Source organism: Macrobrachium rosenbergii, chromosome 47, assembly GCF_040412425.1.
Source record: "Macrobrachium rosenbergii isolate ZJJX-2024 chromosome 47, ASM4041242v1, whole genome shotgun sequence".
NCBI classification, from domain to species: Eukaryota; Metazoa; Arthropoda; class Malacostraca; order Decapoda; family Palaemonidae; genus Macrobrachium; species Macrobrachium rosenbergii.
This window is the reverse complement of record NC_089787.1, coordinates 45,102,792-45,123,624: the sequence shown is the minus strand read 5'-3', so window position 1 is coordinate 45,123,624 and position 20,833 is coordinate 45,102,792. Positions and strand designations below refer to the sequence as shown.

Sequence of the window (20,833 nt, the reverse complement as noted above, 5' to 3'; positions counted from 1 at the left end):
AGCCTCTTGAGTAGGCAGTTTCAATACGATAGGAGAAGTGACTAAAGGGGGATGCTCTCCATGAATAGCATGGAGTAGCCCTCCTTCAGAACCTTGAAAATCCACTGCTCTGCCCTTCTGATACTCCACTTCCCCCAAAACTCGAGAAGTCTGGCTCCCACTGGCACACGAAGGACTTCTTCCTCATTTCTTGGGTCAAGACTTGGTTGAGCTCCTTGAGATACCTCTGGCTGAAAATCGGACATTGGAGCGGGTCCTAGGTTGTGACTTGGGCTTACTCCCACGAAAAGGATGTTGTTGGAGTGGAGAGACTCTTAGGAACAAATGCACATAAATCCTTTGGGCTTTTGGAAGACTGAGCTAGAAGATTGGTCCAAAGCAATTTCCCTTCAGTATCCTGATGGAAGAGGTGATGGGGATCCAACAGCAAAAATAAAAGAGCTGACTTCTGGGTCTGAGTGACTCCTTTAGTGGTAAAGGAGCACCATAATTCTCTTTTCTTCAAAACTCCCACAGAGAAAAGAGCTGCAAGCTCAAGAGAGCCATCCCTGATGCCTTGTCTGCACAAGACAGGACTCCTAGCCGGTCCGAGGCAAAGTCCCCCACCAAGTCCTTGCAATCTTCAATCTTCTTGGCTAGTGCTCCCACTGTCCAGTCCAAGAAACTGAAAATTTCAAACACCTTGAAGAGGTCCTTGACAAGGTGGTCAAGTTCAGCTGACGAAAACATTATTTTCGTCAACGAGAACACCATGTGTCAGGAAGAGTCGATGAGGCCGGAAAAGTCCCCTTGGGAGGAGACAGCGACTCCCAAAGAAGAAGCTTCCCTGGTGGCATAGAAAAGATACCTCTTACATACTAAGTGTGAGGGAGGAAAGGCAAAGGAAGCCTTACCTTGCTCCCTCTTAGTAGAAAGCCATCTCCAATCTTGAGTGCCGCCTTAGCAGATGAGGAAAGCACCAACTTGGGGAGCCAAGATCCGTCATCCTGATGGCTCCTTATCAGGAAAGTTGAGGCAGGCGAGACTGGGGGCAGCTGGTGCAAAAAAAAGGTGGGAAAGCTCACCAGCAAATATTGAAGGGGAGCTGCATAGGCTGGAGGAGGGGCAGATTCAGGGTCAAACTCCTCTTCTGAGGAGACCAGAGACAGGGTAGAATCATGCGAAGTCTTGGAGGTGGACAGAGCTTTCTTTAACAAGCTCATAATCTCGCCTAACTGCTGTTTAATGGGTGCCAGTGACAGGTCCTCTTGGTTTAAAGAAGAAGACCCACGGTTGGGAGCAAGCGCTTGACACTCAAAAGCTGGAAACTGGTACTGGAGAGTTGGCACCAAGTGCTCGGGAGCTGGCGCTGGGCGTTTTGGAGCTGGTGCCGGGCACTCATGAGCTGGCACCCTTCGCTTGGAAGCTGGCGCCAGGCACTTGGTAAGTGGGGCCGAGCAATCAGGAGTAGCCGGGCATTTGGACGAAAATGACGGGAGCATGAGAGGGTTCGTTGGGAGCTTGGCGGCCGAGTAAGGGTGTTTGTTGAGCGCTCAAGAGAGGTCTTTGGGCTGTCCCATGCGGAGAGTGGATATCGGACCGAGGCAGAAACAGAGAGGTCCACAGCGAAACTGCCGGAAAGCTGTGGGCTGAGATTTGCCCCCTTATACCGCTTAACAGGCAGCGGAGAACAGCAGCCAACATCATCTGCATGCCTCTTCAGAGGACGAAATGCATCAAGAAAGTGCTTGCGGTGCATGCTGTCAATGCCGGAATCCTCAGAACTGGATGATAACTGGTGCACATCCAGCGAGACGCCTCTCCAGTGGCTGTCTGCCGATACATGGGAACGCACAAGCAACTCGACTGAGGGGTCAACTACCCATGGGCAAGCCCCACTGGCCTCCCTTGGACTTCCCAGGTGCAGGGGAGCAGGACAGGGACCTTCGTCTAGGAGAACCGGTGTGACAAGTAGCCATCTCCTCCACTTGCACAACACTGTCACTTATCACTTTACCTGTATGCATTTTTTCCAATAACACCTTCGGTGACGGCCCTAACTCCGTCACTGTATTCACTACTATGTTAATTTTCTTGTCAAACCTAGACTCGAGATGGGCAATGGCATCAGGGTTGGAAGCAAGGGAGCCAGGTGAAGGAGTAGGTGGAAGAAGAGTAGGAGGACTAGTAGCAGCAGAAAAGCGGGAACAGGGATAGAAGGAATAGCAAGGTTATCTTCTAACCCAGGTTTAGGTGTAGATTCTAGGCTAAGTGTAGCTCACCTATTGGCTCTAGAAGCCGCCCTTCTCTTCCCATCCCTTTCTAACTCATCAAGATGAGATTTAAGTATCTTCCACTTTTTCTCGTCCCAATGATTACATTCAGCTCAAGTTTTCTCCTTACTACATTCCTGCCCCTACACTTACTGCAAATTGTATGAGTATCATATGAAGATTTAATCAATCTGGTTTTGCAACCTTCGCTACTGTAGTGAAAACTAGATGAACTTGAATCAGACATAATAAGAATAAAAACTAGAAAACTGATCCTGAAAGCTAATCAAAGCTTGAAGGCTACTCAAAAGAAGCAAAAATACTTCACCGAAGTCCAGTAATTCAACCAAAAACCAATGGAAAAGAGCTGCTGCAAACACCCGAGGTTTAGTCGAGAGCCAGCAGAAACACAATGAGGTTATCTGCTAAGTTGTTCCCGGTACTCCCGATAATGGGCGGGCTAGACACCTACACAAAACAATTGAAGCGCTACCACAATTTTGAAAAAAAGGCTGCCATGCAAGTTAGAAACTATAGCTATGTAATCACTTGGTAAGTTACTGATATGAAAACCTCTTTTTGGTAGTCACTCTTGAGTCCTCAAAATCCTCCCACCTCCCTGGCAAAAAGGCATGGGATTTAGGCGAAGGATCATCCTGCATTCACCAACAGAAAGTAATGGTTGTTTGGTCTTCATGCCAGTCTGTTGTTGACAATATGGCAGACGGCACATGCGCAATAAACACTTCTTCTAGCAGATTTTGGCGATGGAAGAACCTGGGTATACAGTGTCGCTGTAAGATTTGGGAAAGTGCCCCTTATCTTTGAGTCCATTACATGCCCCATCATGTGTTAGAGTGTTTATCATTACGACACAACACCCAGCCATGAGACCACTAAAAGAAAATCCTTTGATATTAGTGTGGTCACAATGGAGCTCTGGTAGACCACAAAAAGGTAACTCCTTGAGGACTTCCCAGTGCTACCATAAATAGGCTTTTCCTACATCATAACTTGTTTTTAGAATCTAGTGACTGAGCCAAACTAATCCTTCCCAAGACAGACTGAAAATAAACAATTCATTCAGCCTCATTCCTGGAACCTACTGTCAATCTAAGAAAGGACAAGCACGTTAATGGATGTTGCATTGATAATGGACTGACATCACTGGGTAGTAACTGACGTAGGATGAGTGGTGAGGTGAGGCAGCAGACAGACTAATTTGAGACTACTATGTTCAAGTCAGAGTGCTAACACGTTTCAGTACAATGGACTAATCAAAAGAAGATCACACTGAAATAATTTAGCCAATACACTGTATTTTATTAATTTGTATTTTCCATTGTTCAGAGGAAATAGATATAAATCTAAAATATTCAACTAAGCACATTGTTTTTAAACAATATACAGTAATAAAATTCTAATTTTTACATTCCCAGAAAAAAATCTAAGCCTCTTTTTCTTACATAAGTCAGATGTGGAAATGATTCCATATAGTTTCCCAAACCAACTCAAAACGCCACTGTTACACGATACTATGTACAATACTTTGGACTATGGTTATAAATAAACCGGCCAGTTGATTTTCAATTACTCTGACAACTAAGGAAGACTTCTTTACATTTTTAAGCAAAGTTCAAAACACAATGTTGTTTAAGTAAATTTTAAGAATTCATCACTCTCAATTATTGCACAAACTCTTACAAATCACTTTGTAATTTAATTTTTATTCATAGATAACCCAGACTACAATATTTTTTTATAATGGCCTTCAAATCTAAATATATACTATATATATATATATATATATATATATATATATATATATATATATATATATATATATATATATATATATATATATATATATATATATATATTATAAAAATTTATATATACTAATATATATATATATATATATATATATATATATATATTATAATTTAAAATGTTTACATTTCAAATAATTTTACTTCTAGCCACCCATTTCTATGATGAAAATGCAAATTTTCTCCCACAGTCGACCCTCGTTAACCCTGACCTCATTAGCCCAGACATCAGATAAGACGGATACCGAAGAGGGTCAGCCAATTTAAAATTCGTAATGTTCGACCATGATATAAGACAGTTACTGTTCCTCCGCTCGTTGTGTACTGTTTTCCTTTTTATTTACCAAATGTAAATAAAAAACTTTTCATTTATATTTTTATTTTATATATACTGTTCTGTATTTATACTGTACTGAACTGAAATGCTTTTAACTTGTAACCCATTTAACTTGCGCAGGGTATGTACCGTCATTAAGAAACGCTATTGTCTGGAACGGTAGGAAGTATCGTAGCCAATCACTGAGCATCAACAGTTTTACGAATCTGCTGCCCGACTGGTAGCTACAGTACAAAAATGCTTTGTATGGTTTTTAGGAAAGAAAAAACATGACAAAGGTAAACTTTACGAAGACAAAAGCCGAGGTACTGAACAATACTTGTGTTTATGTGGCAAATGACGAGAGAGAGAATTGCCAGTTCCCTATATGCAGCGTAATTCTAGCTGTGTTTACCTGGCAAATGAGAGAGATGCCAGTTCCCCCTGTGAGCATAATTCTATCCTCGAGAGATTAAAGAGAAGAATTTTGTTTTAAAGGTGTGCCAATGCAGCTTTAGTAAATACCTTCTGAAGGAAAGAAAATTTATATTTTGTTGTTGAAGAACCTCTACCAACAATTTTGCACTCAAAGTAATAAGAAGGAATTCATTCTATTCTTCATGTAACCAGTAAAATACACTTAAAAACTAAGTTTTGTATTCAGAACACACGCACTTATGTCATCGTCAGCTTCTCTGTGCAAAAGTTCTTTCTCAGACAGAATACAGCTAAAACCTGATTGGCTGGCTGGTTGCCATGGAGATCTGCTAGCCAATGACAGCCCTCTACTTCTGTTCTATTTATAGACATGTGTCATGACGGCACGAAGTTTGAACATTGCCATGATCGTGATTATTTGACTGCTGATGGCAAAAATTACTCAATAATTTGCTTTATACAATTATTTCTTCATGAGAAAATTATTTGAACAATAATTTTAACTTTTAATACAGTGGTATGAAAAATCCCACAACAGTCTGTTGTGGTGATGCGCCATCACTTGCGAATCATATTCCTGGACCGTCCTCAGATTTACGACTGTAAACTGATGACGACATCAGTAACAATACAAAACAACCCTCTCCAAGATTGATATGATGAAATGTTTTGCAGATGACGACATCAGTAACAATACAAAACAACCCTCTCCAAGACTGATATGATGAAATGTATTTTATAGTCTTACTTACTGTTAAAATTCACAAGTTGAATTACAATAATTTGGATCATGTATATTTTTGCGTTTTACGGAATGTTTTTGTTGAAAACGTGTTAGTGAACTTATGGTCTTAATTGTCCCACTATTTTATTACTGATGATCTTAATCATCTCACATTTATTTAACAGTATATTAATATAGATTATAATAAACTATAATGAATAAATAACAAACATAAAACAATGAAAAAAGGAAAAAAATCTTACTCTTCATTTTGGAGACTCCACTTCATTTTACTTAACAATTATCCGTTTATGTCTCGGCCTAGGCATCTATATATGCAGCTGAATTCTATAATTTTTATCATGTTTTATTCTTCATTTTTCTTATTTTACCATTAGCTTCAATTCAAACCTTTCTACATTGGTTTATTATCCATACTCTATAAAAATAATGAAATACAGTATATTTATAGGTATTTATAGGTATATATAGATATCGCCGGTTAAACCAGACTATTGGCTAAAACGGACACCCTGGCCCGCCAATTAGTCCGTCTTAACGAGGGTTGACTGTACTTTCCTAAATCTCATCACTTGCGTCTTTCATATTTCAATTATTTTCATCTGTTAAAATCTTTTAAGCCTGGGAAAACTACATACCTAAAATCACCAAATTCCAAATATTAAAAATGTTTATCAAGCCTAAAATATAAATTAAGCCTAATTCCTCCACACATGAAGAATGCCTAAATGACGGCTGACTTTTTGTTTTGGTCATCAGCAACACAAACTTGAATAAATAAAATAAATAACAACTTTACAATGAGTATCGGTTACCATTCCCACATTAAACGCTCCATGATATGTCAATTAATTTTTTATAAAAATTGCATTCAGGTATAAAAACCAAAAGGTTTCTGAGAATTATCATCTGGTTTTGGGGTATTTAGTGTTGTGCCTAAAGCTAACGGTAAAGCTGGTGGGGTCCTTGTTCCCTGATGGCCAGGGCCTAGTGGCAGTAGACGAGGTCGTCCTCGACCTCTTTTCATTGGAAGACCACTTCCCCCTGCTCCATTAGAACCTACTGGACTACCACTGTTTCCACTACCTGAAATTCAGAAAGAAGGAAAAAAAATCAGTGCAGTACTAATAGATCTGAATTTCAATTTGACACAAAACTATTAGTGAATCATTCTGTTTATCTAATTTCAACTAATGGATAAACTGTTAATTGCAAAAATTTATAATAAAAAATACCATCATCCCATACATGGCAAAATTTGAAGACCATTTTGATGATGTGTGTGGTGGTTCTCTTTATCTAACATTGTGTTTCCAATCTTATTCATTTGTACTGAATGTCATTTTTAAGAAATTCCATTTGAGAATGGTTCAAATAACCTTGAATATCACTAATCCATCTCCCTTTTATCCCCATGCATTCTAATTCAATAAAAAATTAAGTGCATTAACCTCTTGTTTGTAAAGCACTATTTTATAAAATATTATTTGGTTTAATTAAGGATTAGTTAAAAAATTAGAATAAGACTTTATGGAAACATCCAAAAAACAAGGAACATTTCCATCAAACTGAAAAAGTCAGGCCACGTTTTGTGAAATCTTCCCACTGATATAATATTTTGTGCTAAATATCTATATTCTTTTCCGTCTGCTAATTTATCAGAATCCTAGCATCAGCTCAAACACTTATGCTCTATAATGTTTAGGAATAGCAGTCACCCCAAGAGTCCTGGAGGTGGACACTAACTATATTCAGAACTAAATATCCTAATTGTATCCTCCTTGTGATGACTTATTTTGAACTTAATATTTTGAAATCCATGCGTGTTAACATATAAAACTCTAAAAAACGTAACTGACATAAGCAGATAATTGGGTAATGTAGTCTCCTTTGATTACACTAAATACTTTATTAATACTACTGATCTTTAAATGAAAAATAAAGACATAAGACAGAACATACCCGGAGAGCCACTGCCTGGAAGTGATGATGACCCACCACCAACACCAACAGATGAAGAAACTGCTGATGATGCTGGAGATGAAGAAACCCCATCAGCTGATCTAGACAATCGTCCCCGAAGGGTGGAACCTTTAGGCCGTCCTCTCTTCCTCTGACCCCGAATAGGAGTACCCCCAGATGATGAAGGTGGGAGGTTACTACCTCCAATAATACCACTCCCTGTTAATGACACTGAAATTTACAAAATGGTTAATGCCATATATCCAAACACATGATCAAATGTAGTTTGGTATTAAAAACTCTAATAATTTCACAGAGGCCCTTTACATCACAAGGTATTAGAGGCAGTAACAATGATGAATGATAATGTATTTAGGTAATGAATAAAAAAATAATTAAGGGTAAATACTGTACTATACATATACAAATTAATATGAAAAAATCTTAAAAATCAACTTAACTGTCAGGTCATTACTGCTCTAATGGAGGGATTATTACTAAACATTCTCAAGCAAACACGTTGCAAGGATTAAAACTTATTCAATATACCGTCAGCATTCTGAACTGGAAAAATGCTGTAAAATGGAAGTACAAGACTGAAAAGAAAACTGTGTTGATTATGTCACAGGGCTAACACAACACATGATTGTGTCCCATAATCATGCTTGAAATGTAGTTATGTCAAGAAATTGCAACTTTGTTATGCTGTACTAACTTGGCTGTATATGGGGAATAAATGGAGTAAAAATCTCCCCCAAAGGTAAAAACTAATTATCCTTTTCAATTCAAGAATATCGACAAAAAATGTTGATTAACAAGTAAAGATCATTCAGCAATGTAAAAATCCCTTTTGTCATCTAACTGGTCTAACAGAACCTTATTTCTTCCAGTACTGTAAATGACTATCTCTTTCCAAGACCAAACACTCTCTCTCTCTCGGAAGCAAAAACACATAAATTATTTCATAAAAAGGGTCTTTGTCTTACATCTCAACAGAACACTATATTTATTTCAAGTTAATCATGATATAAAAGTAAAAAACATAAAACTTTTTTTCATTAACAGAATTTTCCTGGCTTAGAGACTATTTTACACTGAGTTTCACCTATTCGACAGTGCAGTATAATTTTTCAAGAGGGTTCTTTACTTATCTTTTACTTAAAATAACCATGCCTTTATAATCAGACTAGCCATAACAAGTTTTAAAATAAAAACTTGCTACAAGCAAGATAAAGCTTATCCTATAGCCATGTCCAATCACATGAGTCTTCAACTAGGCAAGTTTCAATCTCTTCTTTAGCTAACAAAATCTGTAATTTTAATATTAAATGTTAATTCCTATAACATCCCCATTTTAACTAACAGACTCCTTCCATTTACATCTGAGTTTTAATGGAACCTTGAAAAAAACATACACAGATAAGACAAAAAACCATTTGTAACAGCAATCATGAAAATGTTAAGTTCCTCTACCAGCTCTGGTACTGCATCTGTGAAGTTGTACTGTTCCTGATTGCTTTGAAGCTTGTTTGGCATTAGAGTTGTTTTGGTCTGATGACAATCACAAAAACCACATACCAAGTAGTTTGGTTAAGCTAAACTCCTGTCTTACAATAATAACAATAATACATTTTTATGACTCAAAAGTCTCATTGATAAATAAGAGATCACAAAATGAGTGCAAAGGAACATTTAAGGAACAAAACAGAGCATATAAAATGGAATCCCAGTGAATGGAAATATTTTCATAATCTGGAACCAGTACTATAAAGTTAATTCATTGCTTCTATCCAAGAACTTTGAAACAAACGTCACATCATAACTTTTAACAAACATTACATCATAACTTTTAACAAATATCACATCAAAACTTTTACGAGTATAAAAATATTAAAAATTTACTTTCAAGTGTTAATTAAATTATGTTTTACAAAACTAAAAACAAGTCAAAACTGCTCTTTTAAATTATTAAAGTAAAAGACAATCAAACTGAGCAAAAGTGCACATTATTCTTACCAGGTGTAGGTGGTGCTGGCGACTCTACGTCAACAATAAGAGAACCATCATTACTTCCATCATCTAAATGGAGACTAGTTGTGACAGATACCTGAAAATATGTAATATAGTTTTATAAAAGCTGTTTAAATATACAGATTTTACAACTCTGAATTTGACAACATTAAGGCTCATCCGAAGGGTTTGTCCTAATTAGAATAAAAATAAAGAAGTAGGACCACTACGTGGAAAGAGACTAGCGGGAATGAACGGAAAAAAAAAATAATGCAGCTGAATAGTGTAGGACCACTATACAAGACCTTCACACACCATACAGGTTGCAACACACTTATATTTTATTTTCATATATGTAACTTACCAAGTAATTACATAGCTATACTTTCCACTTGCATGGCAGTTAAAAATTTGAAGTTCGCAGTAGCGATTCATTTGTTAAAGTGTAGGTGGTAACTACCCCCGCCTGCCCTTTATCGGGGAACAATAGGTACAATGTAACAGCGATCATCACTACTTTTCTGACGGCTTTACTGTCAACATTGAATGGTTTGGTGGGAGAATTCGAGGTTTTTTCTTTGCTTTTCCCGAGGATTTGGTCAGGTACCATTTATTTTTGGTAGCTTTTCAGCTTAGTCTAGTGGTTTTTCTACAGTGTATTTACGATGCCTGATTCCACTTCATCAAGTATTAGATATTGTATGGAGGGTTGCAAGACCCGAATGACCAAAGTAACCTATGATATTCATACGATCTGTGCAAAATGTAGAGGACAAAAGTGTTCGATAGATCTTACTTGTGATGAATGTGTTGGATGTGATGAGAAGAAATGGAAGGTTTGCAGGTCTTATTTGGATAAGTTAGATGGAGATAGGAAAAGGAAGGCGGCTGTTGAGAGCCGAAAGTAGAGCTCAGAGTGTAGAACCTGTCACTAACATTCAACTCACTGACCATAACATTCCTTCTCCTGCCCTTGCTTTATCCCCCATCCTTAGTTCTCCTAATAATTCTCCATCAACTCCTATTCCCGGCTCCTGTGTTTCCAATCCCAGTACCGTAGCCAACCTCAAGAGTAAGTTCAATCATAAATTTGGTCTCGTAGTTAATACTGTGTCTAAGTTGGGTGAATCGCTTCAAGTCCTTACGGACAAAGTGCAGAGTATTAAACAAGTGTCAGTGTCAGTGTCAGTGCCAGTGAAGGAGGTGGCTGTCTGTCCCACTGATGCTCCCTGACGAAGTTCAGTCACACTCCCCTGAACCTGGGAGCAGACATACCAGAGGTCCAAAGGAGGTTAGTGGGGTTTGCCCACAGACAGTCACCCGCTCATCCAACTCAGTGCTTCGTAATTCTGACAGCCGTTGGAATGGTGTCATAGTGAGTGCCAACCAGTTATCGTCTGAATCCGATAGTGACTCTAGTGCTAATAAGAGGCATTTTTGGCGCTTCCCAGGTGAATCGCGTCCCTTGAAGAGACGTCACAATAGACACCTCTCCCTTTTCTCCGAAGCGTGCTAGAGACCGTTCTGCTAGTCCACAACCAGGCTGCAGTACATGGCGCAGCCCTGCTCGCCCTACTTCCAAGTGTTCACACGCTGAACTTCATCACTCAGCTCATAAGCGCTCTTCTTCTTCTTCCGGGCACCTATATGAGCGTCCAGACCACCTCTCAGTCGTCAAGCGCTAATCTCATACTCCGAAGCGCCTGTCTCGGACTCCAGAGCGCCCACCTTGCTCTCCCGAGCGCCCGCCTCGAGTCAACTCGACTCCCACAAAGCGCTCGGTGCCAACTGTCCACCCAACTTCCACTGAACGCACACCTACGTCATCATCTCCTGCTCGCATGCCTGAAGATCCTTCTTTCATGCATTTCAAAAAGCAGTTGGAAGATGTTTTGGGCCTTCTTCATAAGGTTTCCCCTTCACATAAACCTTCTCAAAACCCTACTTTGTCTCCTGTTTCTTCAAAGGAGGAAGTAGTAGTATCAGACCCTCCTCCTACAGCATATGCTTCCCTGATGAGATATTTTTTGGCAACCTTCCATTCTCACTTCCAACCAGCTGCTCCAGTGTCGCCTGCTTCCATGTTCCTTATGAGAAACCCAGCAGATTCTAGTTCGCGCCTACCTCAGATGGTTCTCTCTTCATCTGCGAGAAAGGCACTTAGAGAGGTAGAGGACTGGTTGTCCATTAAGAGGGAACAAGGGAAGGGTGCTTTTGCCTTTCCTCCTACTAAATTGACATTCAGAAGATATCTCTTATTCGACCAGAGAAGCTCCATCCTTGGGAGGTGCTGCCTATTCCCAAGGTGACTTATCAGATGGACAAACTTGGCTCATCACTCGGCTTTTTCTTCTGTTAAAGTTTTCTTCACTTCTTTGGAGTTTGATCACTTTGTGAAGTACTTGTTTAAAGTCCTGGAAGTCTTCAGCTTTCTGGACTGGTCAACATGAGCTCGCCATGAAAATATAAGATCGTGACATTTTAGCGTACGACTTGGCTGCAGATTGGCTGGGCGTTTTATCCTGTGCGGATAAGGCAGTGAGGGATGGCTCCTCCGAAGTTGCGGGTATTTTTGCCACGGGAGTTTTGAAGAAGGGGGAGTTGTGGTGCTCCTTCACCACAAGAGGAGTGATGTCTGTTCAGAAGTCTGCACTTTTATATTCTCCCTTGGATAAGAAGTATTCATTCCCTCAATCAGTGGTGAAGGAGATTGCCACCGATTTGCAGAAAAAATCAATCCAAGACCTTCTTGCCCTATCTTCAAAGCTCCTAAAGGACCTTTCTACCTTTTCTGCCAAGTCTGTCTCCCCTTCTGCAACAGCATCCCTTTCGTGGAGGCAGACAGGGTTTCTCAAGACCCCACTCCAAGGTGCATTTCTCCACTAAGTCCATCAAGAGGACTTCAGCAACAACCTCTTCCAAAAAGTAACCCCACTATCCTTTGTGAGCCCGTGGGAGCCAGACTCTCCCTCTTCTGGCAGAGGTGGAGTGCAAGAGGCACAGAACCTTGGATAATCAAAGTTCTCAAAGAGGGTTACTCAATCCCATTCTTAGAGTACCCTCCTCTCGTGAGTTCGCCAATCACACTGACGGCATGCTCGGAGGGCTATGAGAAGTTCATAGCTCTCTTGGAGGAAGTGTCTTCCCTCCTTTCATAGCTCTCTCGGAGGAAGTGTCTTCCCTCCTAAGGAAGAAGACCATAGAGGTAGTGGAGGATCAGACTTAATAGGATTTTACAACCGCTTGTTTGTGGTCCCCCAAGACCAGTCCTCGACATCAGTGCTTCTTCATACAGAAGACGAAGTTCAAAATGGAGGCAAAGCAGTCAGTGTTATCCTCCATCCAGCAGGGCGACTGGATGATAACACTTGACATACAGGATGCATATTTCCACATTCCAACACATCCAGAGTCCAGGAAATACCAGAGATTTGTCTTCCAGGGCAAAGTCTTCCAGGTTTGGGCCCTTGTTTCGGTCTCTCCACTCCCCCACAAGTGTTCATGCTAGTCCTGTCACCCCTTGTGAGATGGCTTCACCTCCTAGGTATCAACATAAGCCTATACCTAGACGACAGGCTCCTCCACTCCCAGTCTCAGGAACAGTGCACAAAGGATCTGCAGACTACCCTTCTTCTTGCAGAGGAACTCGGACTTTTAATAAATCAAGAGAAGTCCCAACTAGCCCCAACTCAGGAGATTCTTTATTTGGGGATGAGGATCATCTCCCCGAGTTTTCTGGCTTTTCCCTCGCCAAAGAGGATAGAGTCCTGCCTTCAGTCAGTACAGGACCTTCTTTCCCTTCCAGTTTGTAAAGCTAAGAAGACTTCATATGAGGCCCCATCAGTTCTTTCTACGCTCAAGCTGGAACAGAAGACAGCAACCAGACACAGTGATGTTCGCACTTACGAATGGGATAAAGGAGGATCTCCAGTGGTGGACGTCCAGGGAGAGACTTTCAGAGGGAAAGTCTCTAATACTTCCGAGCCCCAACCTCTCCTTCTATGCAGATGCCTCAGACCTGGGGTGGGGAGCTTTTCTGGACACTCTGGAAGCTTCCGGCATTTGGTCTCTGGATCAAAGGAAACTGCATATAAATGCCAAGGAGTTATCTGCCATTCACCTCGGCCTGAAGCATTTTGTAAAAGCAGTAGCAAACAGAACTGAGGTGGTACATTCTGACAACGCCCGGCTCTCTCCCATATCAAGAATCAGGGCGGAACCCAATCGTTCTCCCTTTGTCAGACAGCACAGAAGCTGCTAATTTGGGTAGACCAGAATCAGGTCAGACTTTTCACCAGATTCATCCACAGAAAGATGAACATCTTGGCAGACGGATTAAGTTGACGGGGTTAGGTCCTTCCGACAAAGTGGACCCTGCACTCCAGTGTCTGCGACAACTCTGGAAGTTGTGGGGCAGGCCAACAGTGGAACAGACGCAATGCTGATAAACTGGTCGAACCTGGACCTCTACGCCTTCCCCCATTCAACAGGGTGGTGGGGGGGGGGTTTCCTCAACAAATTGAGGGGTCACAGAAATGTATTGATGACCCTGATAGCGCCCTTTTGGCCACGCAAAGACTGGTTCCCGGACCTTCTCAAGCTTCTTGTGGACTTCCCAAGGTTACTGCCTCAAAGTCCACTCTTCTCAAACAGCCTCATCTTTGGAAGTTCCATTAAGGACTATCTGCCCTAGCTCTGACAGGCTTCAGACTATCCAGAGACTCATCAGAGCAAAGGGCTTTTCAAAGCAAGCTGCAGAAGCTATTTCTAGATGTAGACGTAAGTCTACCAGCCGAGTCTACCAAGCCAAGTGGGCTATCTTCTGCAGGTAGTGCAGCAGCAATAACATCTCGTCTGCTAAAGCCACCGTAAGCCAAATAGCAGACTTTCTTCTCTTTCTCAGGACTTCCATCGACTATTGAGGGCTATAGAGCTATGCTGGGATCAGTCTTCAAGCATTGAGGAGTAGATTTGGCCCCCAATAAGACCTAATGGATCTGATTAAGTCTTTTGAGACTTATAAACAGGTGAAGGGCAACTCCATGTCATGGAACCTGGGTGTTATACTTAAATGGTTAATGGGTCCTGCTTTCGAACCTCTCAGTACCATTTCATTCAAGAAATTAACTAAGAAGAATCTTTTTCTTGTAGCCTTGGCAACTGCCAAAAGAGTAAGCAAGTTGCAGGCTATAGACAAGCACACTGGTTTCTCGAAGGGAGATGCTGTTTGCACCTTCATACTTGGCTTCCTCGCTAAGAACGAGTCCCCATCTAATCCCTGGTCACGCTCATTCTCTATTAAAAGCTTCAAGGACATTCTAGGACCTGAGGAGGAGGAAAAGGTCCTTTGCCCAGTCAGATTGTTGAGGTATTATTCAGACAGGACAAACTGAAACAGAGACCCTGCCAGTAACCTCTGGTGTTCTATCACAAACCCTTCAAAACCATTGTCTAAGAATGCTATGTCATATTTTCTTAGAAGTCTGATCACTGAGGCACGCTCTCAAATAGAAGATGATGTCCAACCTTCCTTTACAGTAAAAGCAATAGCTATTAGTAGAGCTGTTGCCACTTCATATACCTTTAGGCATAGAGTGTCGCTCTCGACTATCCCCCGGTCGACATACAGGTATTCCCCTACTTACGATGGGGTTAGGTTCCAAAAAACCCATTGTTTGTTGAAAAAATCGTAACTCGAATATGGCCTAGCCTACACTAGGGTAATCAGTACCATCTATACATATATGGTAGCCTAGCCTACACTACATAGTATACTTTATACATATATGGTATAGTAATTATTAGTGTCAGCTAATTCTGCAGGTTCAATGCAGATTGACATGATAAGTCAGTATAAAGAGACACTGAATAACAAACAAGACCTAGCCTGCACTTTCGTATATCACACATGGTAGCCTAGTCTACATTATACTGTATTCTATTTTCACATAATAACACCGTATTATACAAACATCAAAATAACGAATGTGCATCTTTTCCATGGATCTTTCAAAAAGTTATGCTTTACTACACTGTATCCAATTGTAAATATTCTTATATTGCTTTTGCATTATAAATTCCGATCATAGCAATCAAATGTTTTGGTTTGGGAATCGATCACGCGGTCTATTTTGCCGCATTTAACTCGGTTCAGAGGGCATTTCTTGCTTCTAGTTAGCGTAAATGAATCTCTAGATACTTTATTTATAAGGGACATATATATTTTTCGTTATACGAAGTGTTTTCAAGTCGAAATATAACTTAAATATGTCTCGTTGTGAAATGAATTTAGCTATTTTTTCCGTTAATAGGTGATGTTGGCAGCTGGCCGTTTGGGATGTTTGTTTTGTGCAAAAAAAAAATAAAGTTTCTCTTGATTTCATCATCATACTACGAGCTTTTCGTATTTATCTTTTATCAGCGAGAAAACAGCAGTAATGTGTTCTTTCATGCCCAGTAGTTTTGATTAAAATACTTTCCAATTTTATTTGCGGTCGAGTTTTATCCATGTTGCCAATGCACGATAATTTATAGTCATTAGCAGCTTGAACATTCATTTCTCAGCTTCAACTACAACTTGGAGCTTAAATTTACTATAGCAGTATATTTCCTTGCCGATCTTTTCTCCAAAGCGGATAAGAGTATAGTGTAAAAATATATCAGTACTTACCGTCATTTTTAACATAACTACAGTAATTGTTTAACCATACGATGGTTGAAATACAAGCAAAACAGTTGTTATCCGATTCGGTTATTAGCAAAACAACAGTTTCTCATTCGGTTGTTTATGGCTGTACGCATTTTCACAAGAGTATAAGGTTACTAACAATACTTTTATCATTCTCTTACTTTTTTAACTGTACGCTGTTGCCTGTGCTCGCTCGAAATTTAAAAAATATTTTCTAAATATTGTCGTACCGGTATTAATTGATAACTCCATCATAAACTTGAATTATCATAAGATGAATTATTGTCACTCGTGCATTACCTGTATTTACAAACGCACAAAAACTGCAAACGAACACTGACCCATTTTAACTTCCGACACAACGAGAGCAAGTGAGGTCGGCTCATTGAATTAATGTACCTATTCCAGCCTCTCAGGCCAACGTATCATACACTGTACGCTGCCTGATTGTACGTTGTTGCCTGCGCCAGTCGCCCGCGAAATTTAAAAATATGTATTTTCAAAATATTGTCGTATCGATATTAATTGCTAACCCCATCGTAAAAGTGAATTATCGTAAGTCGAATTATCGTAACTCGAGCACAACCTGTACTGGAAACGCAATTCTGTTTTTGCCTCACACTAACTTGAAATTGAAACGACGTGCGAAAATTGCAGTACCTTAGGTCCAATATCGCTGGCTGGCTCGGTACTGGGGGAGGAAGCATAGGAAGCAACCCTTCCTATCCATAACGCCTTTGCCTTGAAATTTTTGGTGTCGAGTTATTTTGGAGAGCCTGGGGGTACTTATACCCGGAGTGCCCACCAGTCTGTGGTAGTGATATGATGGTTTTATTCTATATTGTTATTGGTTGGTAGCTATTTTTTATTGGTCTATTGTATTTTGGTACTGCACCCAGGGCAAGGGCAGTTTTTCTGTTTTGCTTTATGGGTGATCATAAGCCTCCTTCACTCTAAGGGACCCCTCTCAAAAGCAGGGACTTATCACGGCCATTCCGCTAAGTCGCTACAGGTCAAGATGAGCACAGACCAAGGCAGTATCATCTACTGTGGCTCTCTTACCAGGTTATGTTACAACACGCATTTTATCAATGCTAACAGATTTTTATGTTGCAAATTCATCCTCTTATCTGATTGTTTTTGGAACAGAATCTGTCCATTTATCCCACCACCTATCAATGTGGGATTCAGCTATATAATTACTTGGTAAGTTACATATATGAAAATGGTATTCTTACAATAAAATTAAGTTTCATATATACTTACCAAGTAATTACAAGATCAGAGCCCTCCCTCCTCCCCTCTGATGGACATTAAGCACAAAAGTAGTGACGATCACTGTTACATTGTACCTATTGTTCCCCAATAGAGGGCGGTGTAGTTACCTACACTATAAACAAACGCATCGCTAGTGCAAACTTCAAATTTTTAACTGCTGAGTGAGTGGAAAGTATAGCTGTGTAATTACTTGGTATGTAACTTAATTTTATTATGAAAATACCAGACCTCTCTGGTCCTACCAAGATTAAACACGAAAGATCTAAAACCCATAAGTTAATATGACACAACGCAGTAACTCTGCTCAAAACTCTTTGGGTTTGCTGCGGCTATCACCCTCAAGACTATGCATTAGTTTTCCAGTGCAATCACTAAGAGTTGAAAGCAATTATACTTAAGAACCCAAAATTCCTATTGAGAATCATGAACCTAAATTCTTTTAATTTTACACATCAGTACACTTGTTAAGTTGGAAAACTGGACAAAACATTTTATTTTACCAAAATAATTGGGTAAGCATATTATTTTGGTAAGCAAAATATCCAACAACTAGGAAATTTAAATGAAATCTGAAAACCACAGAGACTGATTCTTACTGGTTTTACCAATACCATCAAACCCGTGAGGATTTTCACACAATCAATTCTGGGAAAATTTCAAACAAACAATTTTAAGCTCCTAACCTGGCCCTCTCAGGGAAGCCTCATGAGAACCTACTGTACTGTACAGGTATAGATGTGACTTACTAAACTACTTGATTAAAAATTTAATGATTCTTGGGCAAAGAACTTTGGAAAGTAAACATAATCCAGTTACCAAAAATGTAAATACATGTCGTTTTAGTGTAATAGCCAGAAAACTGGTGTAACATAACATCCAAATTTTGAAACTTCCAGTCCCAAAAGCCAAATGCTTCTTCAGTGTGCAAAACATGGCACCCATTTAGTGTTAAACAGAGAACATTACCTTTGGCAAATATTCATTATATAAGAAAATGTGCAGAGTACTGAACTTATAAATAGGAATTCAGCATCTTTCCTTTGATCTTCTGATTTACTATGAAACAATAACTCTTTAAAGACCAGCAAAAAGCAAGAAAAGAATTTCTATTGCATGAATAAAGCCTCCATTACCTCACTGTGTGTTGGAGATGCTGGTGTTGAGTTAAGTGGAGTGGTATCCCCACCACCACCAATATCCACAATACCTTCCTCAATCCGACGACGCTTTTCCTCTTGTTCTCTCTCCCATTTCTGTACACAAAATTAAGGTAAATTAATATGTAGAGAGTAAAGATGTAACAACAAATTTTAAAATATTCATCAATGGAAACTTAGCAAATGTATTCCATGAGAAAAGATGAAAAGTATGAAAAAAATTGCATCTATTTAACACTAAAAATCCACAAAACGAATTCAAATATAAAAATCTAAAACATCCTACTGACTAAAATACATATAAAATCCTAGAGTAAGTTATTCAGCAAAATAATCTTTACCTGGGCTTGCACCCACAAGGCTTCAACAATTATCACTCATTATTTGCCATGCTTACACTACCCTATCATGTACAGTATCTATAAGGTTATACAATACTGTTTAACTCAGTCCATTTCATTATTCTTTTATGGTATTTGTAAGACTGATTTTTGTGCAATTTCAAGGAATGCTCATGATCTTAGATGCTTATAACTCAAAGAATTTTCAAAACTTGACAACCTAAACTCTTATCAGATTACATTATGCCTTGAGATAAACTACAATATAAAAAAAGAAGATTAAAAGGAAATTCAGACCTTCTCAGCATATCTTTTTCTCATTCTCTCTCTCATCTTTTCTCGATTAACTTCAATCTTGTGTTCTTCTAAAATGCGTCTTTCTTGCTGTCTAGCTCGATCTAAAACACAAAGAAAAATATGATATATTATCCACATTTAAAGGATGAGATAAGGGTTAGCATAATATATTCAACTGCTTACATAGAAATTTTTATAAATATAAAAATGCATTTAAATTATCTGGACCCTCCAGCACCACAATGCTGTAGATAGTCAGGTAGAGCCTACGTCTGATGAAGCATTGATTTTTGCCCAGATTCAAAACCACATGTCAAAATGCCTGACAGTAGATAGCAAATTTTTCAATGGGATGCTGAAAACCACAATGAGTGGTCATAGGAACATTTCACAGGAAGGGTCAGGTTTTGCTTCTAGTGGTTTTTGTGCTAAAGTGGAGAGTGAAAGGAAACCTACGGACCAAACGCCACAGTTTTGTTGTTTTAATTGCAATAGGCTGGGGAACACGAAGAAGTTTGCCGAGTTAAATATTGTGGGGGGTGTCGGAGTTCAGACCATTCTTGGCGGTTTTGTCCGTCACTCAAAAGAAGTAATGTTAGGCCAGTAACTCAGAATTTTGTTGGTAGTTATAGGAATGCTCCTCAGGAGGGATACCCAAGGAAGTCTAGAAATTGACAGAATTTTTGCAGGGCAGATCAGCCAAAAGGGAAAGTTAAACTGTTTGTGTCATACAGGGCTTTTGGGAGATATAAGGAAACCAAAGCCTGTGGTGAAAGGAGCAGTGAGTGGATCTAGTATTTTGATTTTTGTAGATATGGGGGCATCAGTCAATTTAGTGGACTGTTTTTTATCAATCCCAGCTTCAGTTAAGGCGTTCAGAGGGGAAGGTGTGTGATGTCCAAGCTCATACACTGGGTGTTGTAGGAGAGGTGGACATCTGTTTTTTGCAGGGGAACCAGTTAAAAAGGGAACCAGTTTTGGTGGTGAGAGGTGTTAATTTGGGTAATAAGGTTTTACTGGGGCATCCAGCATGTACTAGGAGGATTGATATGTCTATATACCCTAGTAAAGTAGGTATAAGAGTTGGTGAAACTGGGGGTTTTATCCTGTATGTGGGTATTGAGGAAATTAAGGGGAATATACTTGCAAGTGGAAATAAGGAGGAAATTGTGGGTGATAACTGACCACGGGGAATATATATATGGGGTGTCTTGGAGGATATTATTCTAGAACCAGGTTGGTCTGGTGAAAGTGAAGGTGGGTGGCGTAATGGTGAATGAACAGGTGTGAGTGGTGGAAGGTAGTGAGAAACTTTAGGGTGTGGTAAGTACGGTTTCAATAAATAAGGTATCAGATAAAGGAGTTACATGGGTGAAATTGTTGAACTGCAATAATTCAGTTACGAGATACCAGAGCAACACGTGTTCTAGACTTAGAGGAGTGGACAGAGGACACTGAATCAGTAGCATTATTAGGGGAGCAAAATGGATTTTCAGAGGCTGAAATGTAGGTTTGAAGGG

At 39.7% G+C, this 20,833-nt stretch overlaps 1 pseudogene; it reads right to left on the bottom strand.

The window, feature by feature from the left end:
- Window positions 1–4,443: 4,443 nt before the first annotated feature.
- LOC136830918 (chromatin-remodeling ATPase INO80-like) overlaps window positions 4,444–20,833 on the bottom strand; it is a 220,952-nt pseudogene continuing 204,562 nt past the window's right edge.